This window comes from Penaeus monodon, chromosome 6 (assembly GCF_015228065.2).
Source record: "Penaeus monodon isolate SGIC_2016 chromosome 6, NSTDA_Pmon_1, whole genome shotgun sequence".
In the NCBI taxonomy this organism is placed as follows: Eukaryota; Metazoa; Arthropoda; class Malacostraca; order Decapoda; family Penaeidae; genus Penaeus; species Penaeus monodon.
The window spans coordinates 36,553,244-36,565,743 of NC_051391.1; the positions used below are offsets into that span (position 1 = coordinate 36,553,244).

The following is a 12,500-nucleotide window of genomic DNA, read 5'->3' on the forward strand; positions in this document are numbered from 1 at the left end:
GAGATCACTGTTTCATTTATTATTTGAGTATTAAATTTCCGTACATCTTCCTTTCTTTATAGTCTCTGCTAGTTCGGCTAATTCTGTTTTGTTCCTGTTTGATGATACTTTCATGACCCTACGTTTTTGCATAAACTCTTTAGGTTCAACCGAGAACTTGCAGGAGCTTTGCTTGACGTTCTTACCGCCTACTTCAAGTGCAGCTTCCTTTATTATATCACTGAACTGTTTGTTTGTTTTATATGATAAGGTTAAATTATGTCGCTCTGGTCTTCAAGTTAGCTAAATTTGGCTGTGGTTTTCGGATGAGTTTACTCCTTTCCCTTCTGAGGTGAAATTTAATTTCTATGGTCGCTGCCAACATTTACTCCATTACGGTTTCTCCTACTGTCTTTTACCTACTGTGTGTGTGTATGCGTGTATGCGTGTGGGCGTGTTTGTGTGTGTGCGCATATATCTAATGAATGTATGTACCTATATATATATGTATGTGTGTGTGTGTGTGTGTGTGTGTGTGTGTGTGTGTGTGTGTGTGTGTGTGTGTGTGTGTGTGTGTGTGTGTGTGTGTGTGTGTGTGTGTGTGTGTGTGTGTGTATGTGTGTGTGCGTGTGTGTGTGTGTGTGTACACGTATATATATATATATATATATATATATATATATATATATATATATATATTAGATAGATAGATAGATAGATATAGATATAGATATAGATATAGATAGATAGATAGATAGATAGATAGATAGATAGATAGATAGATAGATAGATAGATAGATAGATAGATGCATAAACAGATACACATATAAATATGTGTATATTTATAATATACATATACATATACATACATACATACACACACACAAATATATATGTACATATATACACATACATACATATATATGTATATATCTATACTTGTATGTATGTATGTATGTATGTATGTATGTATGTATGTATGTATGTATGTATGCATGTATGTATGTATGTATGTATGTATGTATGTATGTATGAATATATATATATATATGAATATATATATATATATGAATATATATATATATATATATTATATATATATATATATATATATATATATATATTATAGATGCACACACACACACACACACACACACCACACACACACACACACACACACACACACACACACACACACACACACACACACACACACACACACACACACACACACAGGGGGTATTTGAAAGTGCAAGTCGGGAAGGTTCCTGCAAACCAGCTCCGGAGGTGGATTTAGAGCCATCCGTGTAAACGTGAATACTGGAGGAATGGATGGAGACATGGTCAAGGAAATGGGTGAGAAGGACAGCGGGGGGATGTCTGATTTTGGTGGGTCAGGGAAAACAGAGGAGGAAATACGGGGGTAAGGTATAAGCCATGGAGGGACAGGATGGACAGAAAACGGAAGAGGACGGAGATGGGGAAAAGGGGAATGAGCGAGGAGGGTATCCGTGCGATTTAAGCCCCAGGATAAATGAGGGCAGAGTTTGTAAAATTCGGAGGCGACGGCGAGCTTTTTCTTTCATGTGAAAGATATGGTCTCGCCAGGACAAATTGGAGTCAAAAGTAACGCCAAGGAATTTGCCAAAGGAATGGTATTAGAATGGAGTGCCATATAAGAAGAGTGGAGTTTGGGGACCTACACGTGTGCGAGAGAAAAGGATAGAGAAAGATTTGGAGGTAGAAAAGCGGAAGCCATGGAAGATACTGCTGATATTGCAGACTGAAAGAACTGGCGGAGATTTGGTATGGAGGTGCAAGAGGCGAAGATGATTAAATCATCAACATAGTGATGATTGGACTCCTAGTGGTAAAACTGCGACAATGTCATTAACGGTAAGAAGGAATAAAGTGATGCTAAGCACACTGCCTTCTGGGACGCCTTCGAACTGAGGAAATGATGATGATGTCGAAGAGGCAATTTTGACCTGGAAAGTGCATTTGGAGAGGAAAGACTTTATAAAGACACCATGTTTCCACGTATGCCTAGGGACGACAATTCTTTGGAGAATATGTTACCGCCATGTAATATCATATGCTTTTTCTAGGTCAAAGAATATGGCTAATATGGATTCATGACATACAAATGCAGATGTAACATATGTTTCGAAATTAGCAAAGGAGTCATCTGTACTTTGGGAACCAGGAAGGAGAGAGAAGATTGTGAGATTCAAGATACCACATTAAGCGGAAGTTAACCATTCGCTCTAGTAGTTTGCACAAGCATCTAGTTTGAGCGATGGGGCGGTAATCTTGAGAGAGGGTACCCGATTTATTGGGTTTAAAGTGGGGAGGATAAGCGCTTCTCGCCAATGAGAAGGAAAATTTCTTGAAGTCCATTTGTGGTTGAAAATAGTTAATAGGAAGGATAGAGAGGAAGATGGAAAGTGTCGGAGTATACGGTAGTGAATACCGTCAGGGCCTTCATGAGTGTTGCGGCATGACTGCAAGGCAGCTTTGAGTTCAGATGAAGAAAAAGAAGCATTACAGGATTCAGCAGAGGATAGGGTGAAGATGATGGGGGTGCATTCCTTGATGGTCTTAATAGAAGAGAAGTGTGGAAAAAGGTGAGATTCACTACTGACTTGGCTAAAATAGTCACCTAGTTCATTGGCGACTTGGGGAGGATCAGAGATGAGAGTATCTCGAATATGGATGACGGGGGCTGGATGGGGGGGATGTTTGCCTGATAATTTATGGGTCTGGTGCTAACAAGTTGTGACAGATATAGAAGATGTAACTGAGGAAACATAATTTCGCCAGCTATTTGCTTTGCTGTTCCTGATTGTACGACGAAGACAGGCGGATGCTATTTTAAAGGAGATAAGGGATGATAACTGATTAGGGGTGCCTCGTTTGTAGTGGTAACTGTTCCAGGCTGCATGTTGTAAGCGAAGTGCTTTAGTGCAATCGAAATTCCACCATGGCACACATTTAGTGGTATAAGGTCTTGAGGTTCGAGGAATAGTTGTAAAGACAGCTCTTAGGAATGTAGTTATGAAATATTGTATCATATCTGAAATGGATGAAAAGGGGGGTGGGGGTAGGAATAGCAGAGAGTGAAGTGAAAATACGCCAGTCAGCTCTATCAAAGCAACAGCGTGGGAGTTAGGGAGTGGTACATATGAAGTAAGAGAAAGGAGAACTGGAAAGTGGTCACTATAGAGAAAGTGGTCTAGAACTGACCAATGGAAATCTAAATGTAGTAAAAAGGAAGCATAGAGTTGCTTGAAAAAAAAATTGCGTGCATATGTCAAAGTGTGTGGGGCGATCTGAATTCAGAATAATAAGGTCAGTTATGGAGAAAAGCGTTCAAGGGATCGGTGATAGAATCTCCCCAAAGAGTGTGGCGGCAGTTAAAATCACCAACTATGAGGAAAGGTGGCTGGAGTTGGGAAATTAGATTTTCAAAGGCAACAAAGTCAATGGGGTGGGAAAAGGGGAAGTAGACTGAAATAACTGTGATTCAACGGTGAAGAAAAATACGAATAATTGTGCAAGGGACAGTGGTTTGGAAGGGAGGTTCGACATCAGGTGTTTCCTGATGGATAAGTAGAGATGAGACCACGAAACCACGAATATTCCAATGTAGGAACTATAATTTAGTTGATATATAAGTGATAACGGTTACAGTGCATGTTGGAGAATTTGAAGGGGAAGGAGTTAGAGGGTGAGATAAGGAATGAGAGGGGGAAGGTGGTGTTGTATCAGGAGGGGTATCAGGAGATGGAGGGATTCACGTGTGTACTCAGGAGGGAGTGGAAGGGATAGAGGGGATGGAGGGAGGGTTAATGTAGGTGGAGCTGGAGCTAGGGGGGATGGACTGTGTTGAGAGGGGGTAGGAGGAAGGGGCGTAGGGGAAATATGAGTAGGAGGAGGATGGATATCAGCAGTCACTTGAGTGTGGAGGAGCGGAAGTTGTGGGATCTGAGGATGGATGAGGGGTTTCCGTGTCAGTTTGGGACTCAAGTAGATAAATTTGAAACTCTTCAAGTTTCTGTTAAGGAGTTGGTTGGGGAGTCTTACGAAACAAAGGTTTTCTCATGAGGGGGGGGGGGGGAAGAGGAGACTGGTGTCTAAGGAGTAGAGGCAAAGGTAGGTGGAGGTGAGTGTGTGCTAGTGGAAGAAGGGGTGGAACGTTTACTCTGTCTGCTGTGGGTAGTGCGGAGAGGGAGAGGAGAAGGTGTTGGGGCTGCAGTAGAGATTGGAGTGTCTGAGTTTAGAATGGCAAAAGAATTTGACTGGGGAAGGTAGGAGCTAGAAGTGGGGAAGTAAGATGTAGGAGGGATAGGTATAGGGGGGGTGTAGAAACGTCTTGGGAGGGAGGAGGAGGGGCAGAACGAGCGGCATTACTGGAGTAGGAAGTAAGAAAAACCTCCTCGACGTGCTTCTTGTCTGGCTTCACGTAGAGCGAGTCCAAGTCTGAATCTGAGAGTTGCCACCTCAAATTTATAGGTGGGGCAGCCCCTATAAAATACATTATAGGGGCCGCCACAACTGGCACATGTAGTGACTGTGCAGAGCATTTCGATCGTGTATGACCAGGTTGGGCACATAGAGGGCATCTGGCTGTGGAACAGCAATGTTTGGCAGGATGTCCTAAACGCCAACAATTTTGGCACTGACGAGGAGGAGGTTGATATGGTCGAACAGGGAGGGATTCTCCACCAATGTAAACATTAAAGGGAAGGTCATGTCTACAGAAGGAAATTTTGGCAATGTTAGTAGGGTTCTTGCAATGACCTCTGGGAGGAATGGAGTAGCACTGAACTGATATCACATCATAGTCTGTGAGGCAGGCGAGTAAGTCTTCTCCACAATCTGACCAAATTTTGTTATTGATAGAGCAGTTTGCTGGGGAGATACAGACAATTCCGGTGCAAGTATTGAGGGTTGGGTGAGGGTCTGCAGGAATGGGGTTGCCAGAGAGATCAGTTAGAGTTGATAATGCTATAGCTTGGTTTTCAGATTACTGTGACGAGACGGGAACGATCGGGTCGGCTACGGAGACTTTGCCTTCTTGTTTTTGTCAGAGTGTTGTCAGAGTAGGGAGCTGTGGGAGGGATCACAAAAAATTGGTCCCATTTGGCTGGGCTAAATAGAGTATTTAAGATATTTGTAGAGATGGGGGGTAGTAGAAGGATGGTGGAATATGGAAGAAGGACTATTCCCTCTTCCACACGCCCCGTGTGGAAGAGGGAATGGTGTTGAAGGAGGTAGTATTATGGAGTGCATAATAAGGCTGTAAAGTAGTAATAAGGGAGGATGGGGTAGTTGATGTAGAAGATTGTGGGGGTAGAGGTGATGAAGTTGAGCATGTTGGGAGAGTAGGAATGTCTGCTGGAGACTGAGTGTTGACTTGGGTAGATTACGTACTAGTAGGCATTGAGAAGGGGGTAGTAGTTGAAGTGTTCGAAGCCGTGGTCAAAGGAGAGCCTGGGGTCGGGGAATCGGGAGAGTTTGAATTGGTGGGGCTATTTGATAAAGGAGCAAGCCTTATTGCCCCTAATAAGGGTATAATGTCTTCATTATTGGTCATGGTAAGCCTGGAGTATGTTGGGGAGAGAAACAGTCCACCCCTCAGGGTCCCCTTGAGGGGTAAGAGCTAGACAACTAAAACGGGAATAACGTGCCCATGGCTCCCTCAGGCCATTCAGAACTGGCACAAAGACAGCCTTTTATCCTTTCAGCACAGCTCTCACACCTTAGGAAGTAGATAGTAGAAGGGGTTGGGGAAGGGACAGAAACAAAAAAGCAGGAGGGGAAAAAAGACTGTGTAAAATGTGTATGTACGTATATGTGTATATATATTTATATATATGTATGTTTATATACATACACAAATACATATATTTATATCTAGCTACATCCATCTATCAATATATTTATATGTGTGTGTGTGTGTGTGTGTGTGTGTGTGTGTGTGTGTGTGTGTGTGTGTGTGTGTGTGTGTGTGTGTGTGTGTGTGTGTGTGTGTGTGTGTGTGTGTGTGTGTGTTATATACACATACACATACACATATATATATATATATATATATATATATATATATATATATATAACACAATAACATATACATACATATACAATAAATAATATATATATATATAATATAATATATATATATATATATATATATATATTTATTATATATATATATATATATATATATATATAATAATATATATATATATATATATATATATATATATATATATATATATATTATATAGTATATATATTATATATATATATATATATATATATATATATATATTATATATATATATATATATATATATATATATAATATCCATTCTATGTTTTCTGGATAAAGTCAAGCAATCAAGACCCATTGGCCTAAAAAGGGGATATGCAAGGGAGGAAAAGGATGACTCAGGAGAGGACAACAGGCCCAGGGGACCCAGAAGAGGACAGCAGAACCAAAATCGCAAACTAAGTAAAGCAAAGCAACAGGGTTGTGCGACAACTGATGCCTGCAGTATGAAAGGAGGAAAGTGCAAGGCAAAGTGTAGGAAAAATGCCGATTCAAGCCTATGTAGTGGCGACTGCACTTGCTGTGGTAAGTTCACAATTTTGTTTTATGTAAATTAAGGATTAGGTAGCAAAAAAGTAGTTTCTTAAATGAAAAGGGAAACAAGATACTATTTTAAAGTCCTGTAAAATATAAAGCTTCATTTTTACTCTTTCTCTCGTTTCTAGGAGCATGTGCGGCAAAAGGCAAGTGTAACCGTTATGATGGAGTATGCAAGCAATCTTGCGATGCAACAGAGCGGGTGATAAAGGGAGGATGCACGAATAAAAAGAAATGTACTTGTTGTGCTCCACCGTGCGAACAAAATGGGTGCCAAGGTCAATGTGTCAGCAAAAGGAAAGAATGCAATGGGAATTTCATCAAGAATGGCTGTGGCGGAAATAAATGCCATTGCTGCAGTTCGGTTGGTAAGTTGTAAAACATGCCAGGGTAAAAAAGGTGTCAACTAAAAAAGGTAAGTTTCTCTCTGTTCATGCATACTATTCAGATCTCTTAGTCTTTTCAACAAAACAGTAAGTATCTGAAAATAAGCTGAAGTAGCTTGCAATTTCTCTAGAGCTAACCAGACCCAAACGATATTCACTGCATCAAGGCTTTGATCAGAAGGGTGGGTAATTAGGCAGGACGATGGCTGAGAACCTTTGCAGAGAAATGACTACTCCATGCACTCCAAGAAGTCAGAAATGATCCCTACATGGTAAAGCAGCAACCAAGCACAGCTGTGATCAACTCTACGACAGTTTGAATAACTTCAAACAGAACCTCCTTGGAATTCAACTTAAGCTTTTCTTTTACTGGTGAGTATAAGAAATTTTGTATGCAAGTGAAAAATGACAAAAGTTAACTTTGGTTTATAAAATAATGTTACAATGCAGCAAAAAATCAAAGCTTGTTTTGTTTCTCATTTCCTTTTATTTTATTTTCACATATTTTTCAGGAGATCCTCAAGGCTTCATACAAATCATTTCATATCTGTGATAATAAAAGTTAATGATTAAAATCTGCTTATTAGTGTCATAACCTGCTAAAACTCATGGTACTCGGAAAATATAATGCCAATTTTCTGTGTATTTACAGATATAATGATTTATAAACTGATTAAAGCAGATGCAACCTGCTCTTCAATGTATGCAAAGGGGCAAAGGTCAACAGTTCAGATCTTTACAAAATATAGCATTTAAAAGTTTTGACATTTACTACTTTTCCTTCTCAGTGTATGCGATGTGAATGCTTTCCATACATATATTCTTGTGTTTAATTTTTTATTTACATGACAAGCAATAGAAACTGATATGCTCACATTTTCTGAGGATGTATATTTAACACATTCTTTAATATATAAAAATACAATACTTAATTCCAAAGCGCTCAGACAAGGACGTATCAATGGTTCCCAAAAAAGAATGAAAAAATACATATGCATATATAATAATCACAATAACAAAGACAGCACAATAAAAATAATAAAAATAATGATAATGATGATGATGATGATGATAATGAGGATAACAATAAATATTAATAATAATAATAATAATAATAATAATAATAATAATAATAATAATAATAGTAGTAGTAATAGCAGTAATAGTAGTAGTAGCAGTAATAATAATTAATAATTAACAACTAATAATAATAATAATAATAATAATAATGATAATAAGAAGAACAACAATAAAAATTATTATTATTATTATTATCAGAATTATCATTACCATTATTATTATCAGAATTAACATTATCATTATTAATTATCATAATCAACATTAATATTAATTATCATTATTAACATTACTATTATCAATTATCATCATTAACATTTTTATTATAATTCATAATTACAATAATAATGACACTGATTAATAACAATAATAATAATGAGAATAATATTACACATAATTAAAAACATCATTCGCCAACTGCTGTATTACACCTTGGTTAAAACAAAAAGGAAAGGAATGAAATAACTAAAATTCAACATCATAACCTTAAACAATATTATCAAGGTTGATAATGCCACTTAACATCTTGGCACGTAGACACTGGCGTCATGATTAATGAGAGCACCATCTGATCACCATCTGATCACCATCACACACAAAAAATTCTATGTCACCATCTGGTAGAGTACATGCAATAGCTTTTGCACTAAATATGGCCCTTCTAAACAGGCACACAACTCCCAGTGAGAGCAAGGCATTCACTGTTCTAAAAAAAATGTATGTGTGGAAATTGATGATAATGATAATGATAATGATAATGATAATGATAATGATAATGATAATAATAATAATAACAATAATAATAATTATTATTATTATTATCATTATAGTAACAATAATAATAATAATAATAATAATAATCATTATTATTATTATTATTATTATAGTAACAATAATAATAATAATAATAATAATAATAATAATAATAATAATAAAAGGAATAAAAGAAAGACAAAATTTAATGAAAACCAAAGTAGAAAATCTTCAGACTAACATTATTTATCACAATATCTAATGTGGGGGGAGGAGGAGAAACAGGAGTAAATGACGAATAAGAGGAAGAGGAGGAGGAGGATGCGAAAGAGGAGGAGGAAGATGAGGAGGTGTAGGAAGAGAAGGAGGAAGGAGGAGGAGAGGAGGAGAGGAAGGAGAGGAGGAGGAGGAAGGAGGAGGAGGAGAGGAGGATGAGGAGGAGAGGAGAAAGAGAAGGAGGAGGAATGGAGGAGGAGAAGAGGGAGAGGAGAGGAGAGAGGAAGAGAGGAGAAGAGGAGAGAGAAGAGGGAAGAGAGGAGGAGGAAGAGGGGGAGGAGGAGGAGGAGGAGGAGGAGGAGGAGGAGGAGGAGGTGGAGGAGGAAGAGCAGGAGCAGGGCGAGAGGAGGAGAGGAGGAGGAGAGGAGGAGGAGATAGATTAACATCTAAAGGAGGGGATACATTATATATATCAAAATAACGTAACTCTTATTTAATTTTTTACAGTAACAGGTATTCTTGTATTTTATGTATTCACCCTCTTAGGGTTATGAGCTTCATCCTTAAAAATATGCTCCTTCAGGACAGCCGTTTGCCCAGTGCCCTCGCCGACCTGCCAAAGAAAGGATATTTGTTTATGCTTCTCGTTTTTAGTCTGCTGCTCAAGACATGTTATCAACAAAACATTTTGAAAAATTATATAATGCTAAGAACAAATGCAAATTCATTTTTAAAGGCTAGCACTTTCTGGTCCATTACTGACAAGTGAAGAAGAGACTAGAACTTAATGGTAAAAATAAATGAACATCATAAAGGAAATTAAATCTATCAAAGTTAAGATGATTTCAGGTGAAAACACAAGTTATTGCCGAGAGAAGAGTTTCATTTGGTAAAATTTTTCTTTCTTTTTTCTAGACTCTTTTTGCTGACTTCAGTATCAATCTGAAAAAATAAAAAATCTTTAACAATAAAAATAATAAGTAAACAATAAGGAAATAGCACTTCTCAATTAGTTAAAAATATAGAGAAATAAAGGTCCAAAGATACACATTTCTTAAAAAAAAAAAAAAAAAATATATATATATATATATATATATATATATATATATATATATATATATATATATATATATATATATATAATAGTGTGAACAATTTTTCAACTATCAAACAAGTATGTGTATTTTCCTTGTGGTAATTAACTCTCAAAAATCCAATCTGTGAGGTACATATCAGATCAATCCTCACTTAATTACCAAACTTAATCTAATTATTAAACTATATTATGTAAGAATAAGCTCTACTTCCCACTATGGCAAAAAAATATATCTTATTATCAAAATATACTATGTTCTGTTCAGAAGTTCCCAACCTAGGGTAAATTTGCTTCTGGTAGTGAACATCAGAGTTTTACGAGGAAGAAAAGTCTATAACATGTTGATATTTTCTATAAATATTCACAAAGAAAATCCATGTTACAATTGTCTCCAGTAGTCACCTAGTGGCAACAGACTTACTCGTTTATGCAAACTTTGTGTTTTAGCCACTTTTGTGTATATCCACACCCTAGAGGGAAACAGAGAGGGATTAATTGGCTGAAATGTTAACTGGGATAGGCAAAGTAATTGTAATAGTAAATTCCAAAGAGGTTAGAAACCAAAGTTTATATCACTGATTAACAGTATAATTACTGATTATCATCATCATCATATCATCTACTTAGTTCTTCCTGGATTGGCTATTTTCAAGCAACATGAGGAAAAAGTACTGAATATCTCACCAGCACAGTGTTAACCCAATCGGCACATATGGCAAGAATACATGTCATGCCCACTGTAATACAAGTTTATTTACTGTATTAGAAAAAAAAAACAGCTTAAACAGAATATTTACAAAATCAAGTGCTCTTGTAAAAAATTCCTTTACTAAAAGGAAAAATATATTACAAAATGAAACTTGATTTTTACATTTGTTAAAAGCTAACAAATTATTAACCCCTATGATCCAAAGTGATGGGAACTTGCCATCAGGAGAATTTTGGCTGAAGAAAAGGGTTATGGGATTGACTTGCCACAAGTGCATAAAGTTGTTGGATGGTGATTAGACTTGTGTGTGACTGACCTACGACCCACACACCCACCATCAGAGGGGCTGAGATAATACTGAGGTCATATTACAAAACAATGATGTAGCAATCATTGTCAGACATCACAGGCGCTTCTCAAAAAAGCTGCCAATGAACGCAATCACCCAGGTTATTTGGAATATTACTGGATCACTCCCAATCAAAGGGAAATGGAAAAATTTCCTCCCTTGTAAGAGATGAACTACTGTACTATAATGATAATATAATTGTAATGTTACATGGGAAACATTCCACTGCATGTATATTTCAAATGCACAGAAGTAATCTAAAAGTGACTTTTCAATTCTATGCCCCCCATCCCCCATCCCAAAATAATAGGCATTCCTGGGTGCATCTCCTGCTCAAGACAGTCAGGCAAAGACAACTCGTGACTGCAGCCAGAAGGCAGACAGCAGAGAGATCAGCACCCTCTTGCAAATTTGGTAATATCAACCTTCATCAACAATGTGATCAACCTTCACCAACAATGAACTGGAATTCACAATTCTCCAAATATGTAATCCTGTTATATATAACTGTCAATTTTCTCATTCAATCCAACAATTAAAACTGTATATTTTAGGGAAATGGTAAATTTATAGCAATGACCATTTGGGTAAATTCAGGAAGGTTATATTCTTCTGCTAATCACAATGTGCTTTATTAATCAAGACGACTGAACTTTGTCTGCTCTGGCAATAAGGTTAATTGTGAATCTGTTCCAAGAGTGATGAAAAATAATTATATATATACACAGATTAATAGACAGATAGATATATAGACAGATAAACAGAAAGACATACATTCATACATAACTATAAAATTAACTGTGTTATATTATATTATATATATATATATATTAATATATATAATAATATATATATATATATATATATATAATATATATATATATATATATATATATATATATATATATATAATATATACTATATATTATATATCATATAACATATAACATACCATATTTCATATATCATATTATACATCATATATACATCACATATATATATATATATAATATATATATATATATATATATATATATATATATATATATATATATATATATATATATATATATATATATATATATATATATATATATATATATATATATATATATATATTATATATATATCATCAATAACGGTATGCTCATGTTTGAGCAGCTGTGGACCTCTCCACCATCCTTCGCCACTCAACTCGATCTTGCACTTTTCTTTCCACTTGTACCATCGACAACCCGCAAATATCTTTGATGTTGTCGCTTAGTCTTGTCTTCGGTTTG

The 12,500-nt window shown here is 36.3% G+C and overlaps 1 protein-coding gene and 1 long non-coding RNA gene across 2 annotated transcripts in view; both read left to right on the forward strand.

Annotated features, from left to right (window-relative positions):
• LOC119574413 overlaps window positions 1-12,500 on the forward strand; it is a 31,569-nt gene that overhangs the window by 6,205 nt on the left and 12,864 nt on the right. The gene's annotated exons all lie outside the window — the stretch shown is intronic.
• Window positions 6,355-7,599, forward strand: LOC119574414. Its single transcript, XR_005228862.1, has 3 exons — window positions 6,355-6,622; window positions 6,763-7,392; window positions 7,533-7,599. It is a non-coding gene; the product is annotated as an uncharacterized LOC119574414 (long non-coding RNA).